The following is a 12,720-nucleotide window of genomic DNA, read 5'->3' as shown; positions in this document are numbered from 1 at the left end:
GCCTTTGTTCCTTCTGCTCCCGTGCCATCTCCCATAATAGAAGCATCCACACCTTCTTCTGCATCTGCATCTTCTGAGATAGAAACACCTGCTCCTTCCCCTTCGCCTTCTGAAGCAGAACCATCTTCTCCTTCTCCTTCTCCCATCCTTTCCTGGACAGAGAAACTAAGACTTGCCCTTCCAATGGACAAAGTCTTTCCACCTTACCAACCTCCGTCACCCCCTTCTCCAGCCGAGCGAAAGCAAGCTCAACTTTTGCTCGCGGCTTTCTCCCATCTGCCCTTCAATGTTCTTGAGGATGACATTCCTCTTAAGAACTTTCAATGGGCTTGTGATATCTTGACTAGAGGTCATGTTCTCAACCCTATCGCCCAGGCAGAGCTTCATTTGTTTTTGGACCAACTCCCAGTGCTCCTCTACTGGCATCGGAATTCTAAGATCACCATCCAAAATCTTGGATCAACTTTTATCTCTCCGAATTCATGCCCAATATGAAGCAGAGAATTTTATCGAAGAGTTCGATGACTTCAGGAATAAAGATTCTGCGTACTGGGATGATTTGGTTATGGATGAATTGGAACAAAAATCGAGGGAAGAGGCTTTCGAAGCAAAGGCTGAAGAACTCTATTATGAAGTGAGAGCTCATCCGCTTATGCAATCAACTTTAGAAGAGATAGAAGAAATAATAAAGAAAGAACAGAAATTTATTGACCATTGCTGGACAAAATTTCATGACCTTGTTATTTATTCTATTCCTTATTTTTATGAGCTTGAATTTGTACCCAGATAGAGTTACTTAATGTAATCATCTTGGCTTTAATATAAACAAAGTCTTTCTGTACTTAACACTGTTTGACTCTGTTTCCTTTCATCTCTAAAAGCTAACTCATAACTTCGAATTGAACAATCTCATCCTTCGAATCAACTGTTTAATGAAGTACTAAAAGAACCAATCATGTCTTTTTCCAATTCATGGAGTAAAATTGACAATTCTGGCAGATACTATTTTAGTACTTCGATTTCAATGACTTTACTTTTTCAACACTAACTGTAACCAATATATGGTCATGGTTGATATAGCCAATCAATTTTAAACTGATCTCTTTTGGCTTCGAAGGGCAACCTATGGCAATTCCCTCTTGCTCATACAGAAACCAATGATTGGTCTTGGATGTTTCGAACAGTGCCCCCCTTCCTTAAAGAGTCCTAGGGTTTGCTTCGAATGTTGTCATTTTGACTGATAACCTTCAAACGGGTCTTTGGATTTTTTGAAGTAGACCAATACTTTGAGCATTCAGGCATTTTTAAGCATGTACTATGCTCTGAACAGCGCTTCTCATACTCAGAGAATACTAGGGTTTGCTCCGAAGGTCGTTACTTTGATTTATAACCCCTAAACAGACCCATAATCAAGCAATTTAGCACCTTTAAGCATATACTAGGCTTCGAAGCTGACTTATGTATTTCGAAGCCGTTGTTATTTGATTTTTTGACGCCAAGATCTTGTTTTCGAAGCCAAATATTTCATTTCGAAGCTGGCCCCAATCCCCGGAATAAGCTCTTCCCTCCAAAACTATCAATTTGGAAGAAATTCCTCGCATTCGTACTTTTAGTACTTAACGACTTACGGGGTATAATTTCGGACACAAAGGTTTTAAAACCCTCTCGTTTTGTGTTCCGAAATCTCTTGCCTTTTACAAACCCTTCTCTCTACTGGTTCTTCTGATCTTCTTTGCTCTTCTTTTGCTTACTACCAATGGATCCCTCTTCTCTAAAAGTACTTGCTGGCGACCATATGAGCCCTACCATGGCTTTGAAATATTGTATCGATGAAGAAATCAGCAAGCTGACATCTGGCGAATCAAGTAACATCGATGGTCGTCTTTTCGTTCCTCGCCACAACAACAAACAGGAGTACGTCCTAGGTCCTATCTTCCGGGAAGCTCCTGCTCAACTCCCAGCTCTGTACCCTCGTTTGGAGGACCATTTCCTTCTCTACGAAGGAAGGCTTGATTGGGGAAGTTGGAGGGTAAATCGTCCTCATCGTTGCTGGCCGACATTGAGGACTGAATGGGAGGAATGGTATGACAGAGTGGTGCCTGCGAGGGAAGATGACCTGCAAGAGCTTTATATCCTCGATGCCCTTCGACTTTCCAGGTTCATTATTCCTGAAGACCCCTTTTTGATTCCTGCTGCCTTATGTTTTTGGAATATGGCTTTCAATTTCTTCCAGTTTCGGTGCGGTATGATGGCCCCCACCGTTCTTGATATTTGCCATCTCCTAGGGCTTTCACCCCATGGTTCTCCTTTTACTCCCAACTATCCAGACCTTCCTGTCAAATTTTCTCTTCCAGCCCTAAACTCTTCTTATAGTGACTTCATAAAGGCTGAAAATAAGAGAGAAGGTCCTGTGCGGGACAGAGAATTTTTCTCCTTCATATTATACTGGTTATGCAAATTCCTCTTTTGCACCTCATCTCAGAGGATTATGCCTGAGTTTGCTCCACTTGCGAAGGCACTTGTCTTGAAGAAACATATCGCTCTTGCTCCTTATCTTCTAGGTCATGTCTACAGAACCTGCTCCCAATTTTGCGAAAAACCCCTCGATGCTAACCAAGGAGGTCCCCTCTGGGTGCTCCAACTCTGGCTCTTTGCTTATTTCACTGACCTACATCCCAAGTGTTTAGGATTCCTTGTTCAGGATCCTAGTACTTACGGGGAAAAATATGCCAGGATTGCCCTTTACCCTACTTCCTTTGCTTATTATTTTACCTTCTTTTATCAACTTCCTATCTCTCCATCTGCTTCCTTCTTTTGTCCTTTCGAAGCCAATAGAGGGCCAACCTGGCTACAATCTTTTCTGGCTGATAAGGAATGTTCCACTTCTCCCCACAAAGATATGTGGGCCTCTATATTATTACCAAGGGAGCTGTTCATTGGCACTCTGAACCCTCGAGCCTATAAATGCATATCTGAGGTATACTGCCCTTCTCAATTTGCAAGGCAATTTGGGCTCTCTCAAGGGATACCTGTTCCTCTTTGCAGTCTTTCAAATGTCCATCTCACTGCCAGGGATTTGAGAATACCCAAATCCAAGCCAGAGGCAGCAGTACTCAGACTACTGAAAGAATTGAGTGAATTCCAATTTATCCCCTTTCGCCCCTTTGGCTCAGTTTTAAAAAGGTTTAAGAACTGGTGGACAGCCAATATGGAAGTGCGCCTCTCTGCACACCCTCATGACTTGTTAGTGGGGTTGGGATTGCCTTCGAAGGATAAGTCAGCAACAGCCCAGAACACTTCTCCCCCTCCTGAAGTTGTCACCACCACTCCTGCCACTTTACCTCTTCCAGCCAGGGTTACTAGAGCTGCTTCGAAGAAGGGTGAGTATCTTCAAGTTCTTCTCCTCCCCTTTTATTCCTGAATCTTTTGTTGGTTTCCTTATACTCATGCTTTTGGTGTAGGGTCTCCACAAGAAGAGTCCCCCAAGAGAGCCGAGACTTTAGCTATTCTCAAGAAGAAACAGCAACAAAAAACAAAAAGGAGACTAGTCCTTCCTCCTGAAGTACCTGAATCTCTTGAAGAAGAAAGAGAGGTTGAGCTAGAGAAGGAAGTGCCCTTACAAAGAACAAAGAGACAAAAGGTAGCTGTATCTTCATCTGATGCCATTGAAAGTCCTGTTAGCGAGGCAATCATCATAATAGCGGAGAAAGAACTTATCTCTGGAGAGTCTGAACCTCGATCTGAAGAAGGGGAGGTTGGAAAAGAATTGGTTGTATCTCTGCCGAGGGAGAAGAGAAAGAGAATGACTGTTCCTGTCACTGACCATGTTGAGGACTCTACTCATAAAGCAACTGCCAAGGCAGTCGTACAAGAACATTCCAAGGCAATCGTTGTATTTGAGAGGGCCAAGAAAAGATGGCAAGAGCAAATGCTAAGAGAAGAAGCTGCTACTGCCGATGCAACACAAGGGGAAATGGTAAGAAGGCAGCAGACTGCTGGACATTACTCTCTCCACAGTTCTCCAATCAGTACTAGCGCCTCTGGAACAAGTAATTTCTTTCATACCTCTGCTGTTTTTTACTTTGTCAGCTTGTGGTATTGAAGTTTAACATTGTTCTTCATTTCTTCCTTTTGCAGCGACAACTACTGCACTCACCTTTCCAATGAGACCTTCCTCAATTTCGGTTGAGGTTGACCAAATGCAGAATGTCAGGGTTGTTCGAGTCGTGCTTCCACTTCAAAAGCCTATATTTGTCGTACCTTCTTTAAACTCCAGTATTCCTGCATCTCCTTTTCTTGGATTAAAACCATACCTCCCTTTTTTGGCTCGTGACCTACCTCAGTCTACTTTTCCTTCGAGCCTTGCTCCAACTGCTACTCCATTCCCAATGGCAGTTGATTCTTCCACAGAAGACACTGGTAGCCCTTCAATTCAGGGTCCATCACCAATGCCCACTTCCAGCCCCTATTCTCTTGATTTGCTGGTGGCCAAGACCATAGAGGCTGCCAAAGATGCTCCATCCGTTTCTCCCATCCCTATGCAGCCCCTTGCGTCTTCCACCACAACACTCTCTATGCCCTTCATGTCAAGGGATGAGGTAGACATTTTTTAGGGAAGACTAGCTAGTCTCTTTGACATACCTTCTACCTCTCCCACCTCTACTGCTGAAGCTGAGCCATTAGCCTTGGCTGACTCCCTATTGGAAATCTTCGAGAGTTCTCCTTCCTCCAGCAACAAGCCTTTTGTACCTTCAATAGATTTGGACACATGCTTGCAACTGTTGACTTCCTTTTCAAGGATCCCCTTCGAGGCTCTACAAAGGCCTATCATCAGGAATGGGTTCCTTCAATGCTGTAACATTGCTGAACAGTCTGCCATGAGTGTCTCAAGTCATCTATCTCAGGCTGCAGCTACTATTGATTTTTATCTCAACATTTGCCATGCTGCTAAGGCTGCGGATGATAAGCTGGCTAAGGACCAGAGTTTTGTTTCTCAAGTGCATACTGAAGTATCAACTCTGAAAGAACAACACTCTTCTGCCTCCCACTTTCGAGTCCAACTTCTGGAGAAAAAAGCTCAGCTCGAAGAGGAGTTAGCCGCAGTAAACCAAGCCTTGGTTCGAACTGATAAGAAACTGCACATCACCAATCAAGGGCTGGCTAATCGAAAAGAAGACATGGCTGTGGCTATCCAATTATTTCCTTCCCTTAGCAATAGGAAAGCTATTGTACAAAAACAACTAAAGCATTGTAATGATTTTTGGGCCAATTTGTGGCACAATGTACTTGATTCTTTATGAAAGCACAATATTTTGTATATCATTTCAGCAAGCTTGTGTTTTTGCATATGATGCTTGCATATGATGTTTACACTATCCCTTGTGTTTCCCAAATGGTTGGAAAATAAGGTTTTAAATATCTGCCATTAATCCTTTTGGGATGTACATAACCATTCAAATTTCTTAAATGGTATGCTCCAAAAGGCAGAACCCTATGAATTTGGTATGGTCCTTCCCAATTAGGTGACCATTTGCCAAACTTATGGCTTTTAATCCCAATTGGGAGTATTGTCTTCCATACCAAATCACCTTCATCAAAGCCAATGTGTTTGACTTTCTTATTATAATTCTTGGCTGCTTTCTTCTTTTGGAAAAGAATGCTATTTAATGCCAAAATTCTGACTTCATCTATGCCTTCTAATTCTAAACACATACTTTGATGGTATTGCTCAGGATTCAATTGATCTTGACATCTTACTCTCAAAGATTTAACATTAATCTCTACTGGTAAGACTGCATCATGTCCATACACCAAGGCATAAGGAGTGACTCCTGTGCTTGACCTCGGTGAGGTTCTATATGCTCACAGAACATCCAATAATAGGTTATGCCAATCCCTGGGATTGTTATCCACAACCTTTTGTATTCCTTTTTTCAAGGACTTATTGGATGACTCAGCTTGACCATTAGCTTGTGCATAATAGGGTGTGGAATTAACAAGGCTAATTCCAAATTCTGCCACAAAAGCCTTCACCATCTTCCCATCAAACACAGTTCCATTATCAACTGTTATGGTTTGCGGGATGCCAAATCTATGGATCAAATCTTTAATAAAACCAATAACTTCTGTTTGGTCTACAGCCTTGTATGGCTTAGCTTCGACCCATTTAGTGAAGTAGTCAGTGGCCACTAGAATGAAACAATGATGCTTCGAAGAAGGTGGGTGTATTTTTCCCATCATATCCATGGCCCACCCTCTAAATGGCCAAGGCTTCACTACTGCATGTAGGTCAGTTATGGGCACGTGCCTTATTGTGCCATGCTTTTGACATGCCTGACACCCCTTTGCATATTCTATGCAGTCTTTAAGGATGGTTGGCCAATAATAGGAATGCCTTCGAAGCAACCATCTCATTTTTACACCAGGTTGATGAGCACCACAGATGCCTTCATGAACCTCAGCCATGGCTGTTAATGCTTCTTTCGGGCCTAGACATTCTAACAATAAGCCATCTCCCCCCCTTTTGTAGAGAGCATTACCATATATCATATATTGCATAGACTGCAATTTAACTTTTCTACTGGCCTTCGAAGATAGACCAGCCAAGTACTGCATTATTGGATGCCTCCAATCTTGTTCTTGTAAGTCATTATGATTGACTTCCAAGATCACATTCCTTTTATTCAAAGGTTGAATTAATTTCTGATATGTTGTTTGGCTTATGTCCCGTTGGGTATTATCCCTTCTCTTGAAGTTCGAAGCCTTTTGAGCCACATCATTGACTCTCTTGTTCAAGAATCTTGGAACATGGGTTACATTTGCTATTTGAAACTGAGAAAGCAAATGTAATGCAACAATATAATATGGCAGAATACTTATGCTTTGACACTTGAAAATTCCTTTCACTTGGTTAACCACCAATTGAGAATCTCCAAATATGTCAACTGCATGTACTTGTAATCCAATAAGAATTTCTAATCCCACAATTAAGGCTTCATATTCAGCCTGGTTATTGGAACAGGTAGCTTCATCCACTCTAAAACCATGGGTAGTTTCTGTCCCCTGTGGAGACTTGATTACAATACCAATTCCAATTAACCCATTTGCTTTCGACCCATCGAACCACATTTGCCATGGCTCAACACTGGTCATACCAAGTTCCATTATCTCCTGGCTCTCTGTTTGAGATGGATGATCTGCCAAGAAATTGGCTAAAACCTGCCCTTTTACTGCCCTTTGAGGGACATATTCTAGATGAAATTCTGATAAGGCAAGTATCCATTTGCCAATTCTTCCCCTCAACATTGGTCTAGATAACATATATTTAACCAAATCTGTGGTTGCAATTACCAAGACAGTTGTAGGCAAAAGATAATATCTTAATTTTATTGCAGCAAAATACAAAGCAAGACACAGCTTTTCAACAGCTGAATACTTACATTCACAAGAATTTAAAAACCTACTAAGGTAATAAATAGCTTGCTCCTTGCCTTCTTCATTGTCTTGGGCTAAGAAAGCTCCCAATGAATCCTCTGCTGCAGCTATGTATAACTTCAAGGGCTTGTTCCCCTTTGGTGGCATCAGCACTGGAGGATTAGCCAAGTAGGCCTTGATACCTTCGAAAGCAATTTGATGCTCTGCTGTCCACACAAATTCCTCTTTATCTTTCAGCCTTAACAAGGAAGAAAATACTTTAGTTTTCCCTGCAGTGTTAGAAATGAACCTTCGAAGAAAGTTAACCTGCCCAAGGAACCTTTGTAATTCTTTCTTACTTGATGGGGGTTTGGCTTCAATGATTGCTTTGGCTTTATTCTGATCAATCTGTATTCCTTTCTTGTGAACAACATAGCCCAAGAAATTTCCAGATGATACACCAAAAGCACATTTAAGAGGATTAAGCTTTAATTTGAACTTCCTCATCCTTTCAAAAGCTGCTTCTAAGTGAAACAGGTGCTCTTCCATGGATTGGGATTTAACCACAATGTCATCAATATAACATTCCAGATATCCTCTAATAAGATCATGAAAGATAGTGTTCATGGCTCTTTGATATGTAGCTCCAGCATTCTTTAGACCAAATGGCATTTTAACCCATTCAAAGGTGCCAATATTCCCAGGACATCTGAATGCTGTCTTGTGGATATCTTCCTCTGCAATGCAGATTTGGTTATAGCCGGAATGCCCATCCATCATTGACAAGACTTGGTGACCTGCTGAACTGTCCACTAGCAAGTCCACTATAGGCATAGGGTACTCATCTTTGGGAGTTGCCAGATTTAAATTTCTGAAATCGATACATACCCTCATTTTGCCATTTTTCTTGACTACAGGCACAATATTAGATAGCCACTCGACATACCTGGCTGTTCTAATAAAACCTGCCTTGAGGAGTCTAAGGATCTCTTCCTTGACCTTCTGAATTACTTCTGGACTCATCCTTCTTGGTTTCTGCTTATATGGCCTGAAGTTAGGCTTCATAGGGAGCCTGTGTTCCACTAATGACCTGTCCAATCCTGGTAGTTCATTATAAGACCATGCAAAGCAATCTTTGTATTTCTTCAGAACAACCAAAAGCTGGTTTCTGTCCAGAGCATTCAAACAAGCACTTACATAAGTGGGCTGTTGTACAGAACCTTCCCCTAGATTTACTTCTTCTAAAGGGTCTTGTGCATGAGAACTCCCTCTGGTTTCTGCTACCTTTGAAGTGATCTTCAAGCTTGGTTCTGCCCCCAGGTTCTTCAATTCAATATCTCTGTCCTCCTCCTCATAGACAAAATCTGTCCACAAGGCTTCCTCTTCCTGTATCTCCTGGACTTTTGTTTCAATGTCCAAGGCACAGTACTTACCAAGAGTCAAGACTCTAGCCTGTTGCTGCTGCTGTTTGCAGCCAATTATCATGGCCTCTCTCTCTTGCTCCTGAACTTTCTGGACTATTGCTTTTATATCCAATGCTGAAAATTTAATCAAAGCCAAGGATCTGGCTTCCTGTGGTTCCTCTCTTTGCCTATAAGCAGGCATCATTGTCATCTCTAAGGACAACCTCTTCACCAGCACTTTTTTGGACTAAGTGCTTCAAGTGTGCCACTTCCTCATCAGCCGTCACTTCGGCTGAATCGTCATCTTTCATCAGTATACTGAGCGGCGACACTCCCTCAATATACAATTTAGCCTCCGCAAAGTCTGCACAGGCTATGAAAGGTTGAGGATCTGCATCGATTTCCTCTGTCTCTCCATTGCCTAGAGCCATCATGATTTTCTGATGTAAAGAAGAAGACACACATTTGTTAGTGTGGATCCAGTCCCTTCCAAGCAAAGCATTATATTTAGCATTACTGTCGATTACGAAGAATGCTGTCATACAATCCCTGGTTCCCACACTTAAATTAATGGGTAGAATCCCCTGAGCCATTTGCTTATCTCCAGCAAAACCAGCAATGGTTGTGCTGGTTGGTATCAACCTGGGATTCTTCTTTCCTAGTTTCTTCAAAGAAGATTTCGGGAGTAGGTTTATTGCTGCCCCATTATCTATCAGGACTCGGTTCAGCTGTATTCCATCAAAGAAAGCCTTGATGTACAAAGGCTTGACGTGTTGCGTCATCGAATTCGAGGGGTACTCAAATGGATATGATAGATTGATGCTGACCACTTCCTCGCTTTCATATTCATCTTCCATCGGGGTAACCATTTCGAAATTATCGTGCACTATACTTGCTTGTGAGTCTTCACTAGAGATCTGAACTGGATCAGCTTCCTGCCCCTCTTGATTTTCATCTCCAGCTTGGAATTCCTGTGGTAGTATGTGTACCATGTTCACTGAGACTGGGGGAAACGAGCCAAACTGGATGGCTGGCTGTACTTGTTCCCCCTCTTGGTTACTTTGGTCGACTCCCTCAGAAACATCCTGCATGATGCATTCTGGTATTTCATTGCTAACTGATCCCTTCGAAGGATCTTTCTCAACTGGCTCTTCAGTCAGAAACGTTTGCTCAGCCATGAAGGCTTCGAACATCTCTTCCTCCACGACCTCTTTCTTCTGGCTTACGCTACTCTCTTCTTCAGTCTCGCTATCTGTCTCCATCAGAGTCTTCTCCAATCCAACTAAACTAGACTTCTCTCTGGCTGTTAGTTCGGCATGAACCTTAGCCAATTGTTCTCGGCTGCAGACCACTTTGCTCTGTGGAACCGGATTTGGAGCATGGTCTGACTTTGGGTTCTTCCTTCCTTCCGTTTTGACTGGTGAAGAATTTTCTCCACTTTCCTTCAGATCTTTCTGGTACTGGGTGTACCTGCGCTGAATTTTTCTCCTCTGTGATCTTGAGATGACTGGGACCATACCTGGTTCCCTCGTCTTTGGGTGTTTAAGCAGCACCCAGTTATTCGGAGCCACCATAGGAGGCCTGATCATCCTGCCTTGGTTTACAACATCTCTTCGAACAGGCAATTCTCTAGGTTTGTTTTGCATTACAAACCAGTCTGGGACTCCAGGTACCCATGAACTTGCTGATTCAGACGCTGAACTGCCCTTTTCCACCTTCGAAGCCATCTTCGAAACTGGCCGTGAAGGTAAGTGCTTGGTTTTGTCTTCATGTTTTGAATCTGATTCAGACCTTTGATAAGGGTGACCATTTTCTGTCCTGCGTGAAACTGGTCTAGGGAGCCAATCTCTGGCTTTGATTCCATGAACTGAACCCCTCTCCAGTTTTCTTTCAGAATGGCTACTCTCCATTCTATAATAGTTATGTGGCCTGGATTCATGCAAGAGCTTCTTGCCTTTGTCATGCATTCTGTTCACCACAGGCTCAACCACTGGTGATCTCTGCCTATCACTAGCCGGATACGGCCTTTTGTTGTAAGCATTGGTTGACTTAGGACGTCTCTGAACATCCCTGTAGTACTGCTTCCCATCAGTTGGAAGCCCCTTCAACCACTTGTAACTGAGTCTGCACCTGGGGCACATTCTCTGCATCACCGCTGCTTCCAAGGAGTTGTCATCTAGTGTTTCTCCGTCAGATTGCTCCTCCTGATGTGAGAAACCTTGTCCAATAGCTGGTGGGTTTCTAGCCTCCTTCTTAGCAGTTATCTGGTTGGCAGTATGCATTTGCACGTTGACCTCTTCCAACTCTTGCAGAGATAGATTCTGGAAGTTTGGTACAACCACATTAGCTGTGCCTTCTCCAACTTCTGGAAACGGATCACTGTCAATTCCCATGACTTTTTCTGTTTTAGCTGGGAACTTCAAACTTCCTTTCCGAATCTGTTCTTGGATCCTGTCTCGAAAAACAATGTAGTTTTTAGTCGAGTGAGACCAAGAATTATGCCATTTACAGTATACTTTTCCTTTCAGTTCATCTGGAGATGGTAGTTTTACTCCTTTTGGTAACTTAAGGAAATTAGCCGCGAGCAAATAATCAAAAATGTCATCTGCTTTTGTTAAATCGAAAGAGTATTTTCTGTGAAAGTCTTTCTTTTTAAACTGCTGGTCTATAGTTGTATCCTTATGAATTAATGCTTCACAGATTACGGGTTCTTTGCCTACAATCTCTGCTGCATCTATTTCATAATTAGGATCTCTATAATATGTCTTATATGATGCATTATTTCGATCTTGTTCCTCTTCTAATAATGTTTCATATCGAGACACCTTATAGGTCAGTTCGACCAAATCTCTGAATTCAGTTGAATCAAACTTCTTTCGAAGCTTGAATTCTAAACCATTTTGAGCCAATCTGACGAACTCTGGCTCTGGCAGGACGACTCTACATTTATTTCGAGCCCTTTTAAATCTGGCAATAAACTGAGTAGCCTTTTCTTCAGGCCTTTGACTCAATCTAGCCAAATCTTCCATAGATACTTCTGGCTCTGATTGGAAGAATTGGGCATGAAATGCCTCTTCCATTTGTTGCCAATTTTGAATGGAGCCAGGTGTAAGGTTGATGTACCATACAAATGCTCCCCCCGTTAGGGAATTTGGAAATAGTCTAAGTTTCATATAGTCATGGTTAGTAAATTCACCGCATTGAGCAGCAAACCTAGCAATATGTTCTATCGTTGATTGATTTCCAGTCCCATAAAAAAGGGTAAAATCTGGTATCCTGAATCCCCTTGGGTATTCATGTACCCTATCCACCCATTCTGGGTATGGTTTTCTGTATATAGGAGTCTGGACCCCCCGAGCCATTGGTCCACATATCTCCCTAACAATATCAGCAATCTGGTCTCTAGGGACCATATTTTGTGCCTGCTGAACCACTACTGGAGGGGCAAACACAGGATTTGGTGGACAAACTTGTGCTTGTGGTCCTCTTGGTCCATAAGGTGGTAAATTTGGGGCTGGTTGTCCTTGCAGTGCAGGTTGCTGTTGAGGGTATGGGTAACCTCTTTGAGCATGACCTACGAAGGGACCTGCAAAAGGTGCTGGAACAGGTGTTGTGTCTCTGCCATTTGTGGGAAAACCCTCCAACCCCCCGGGTGTAAATTCGAATAAGGGATTAGTGTACCCCCTCGTGCCAGGTATGGCTTCGAACATGGGATTTGTAACCATTCTTATGCCAGTTTCTTGTACTTGGCCAGATCCACCAACTTGTGTGGCTTCATTATTAAGTACTGAGGCATTTTGGCCTGCTATAGGCCTTGAAATGGGTTCATACCAAGACTGAGGTGATGGTCTTTCAAAGTTTTGGGTACTAGTTTGACCATTAGCATGTCCATTAACTTGCATAG

The sequence above is a fragment of the Camellia sinensis genome, chromosome 11, assembly GCF_055761805.1.
Source record: "Camellia sinensis isolate YWXY chromosome 11, ASM5576180v1, whole genome shotgun sequence".
Classification (NCBI taxonomy): domain Eukaryota; kingdom Viridiplantae; phylum Streptophyta; class Magnoliopsida; order Ericales; family Theaceae; genus Camellia; species Camellia sinensis.
This window is presented reverse-complemented; position numbering follows the sequence as displayed.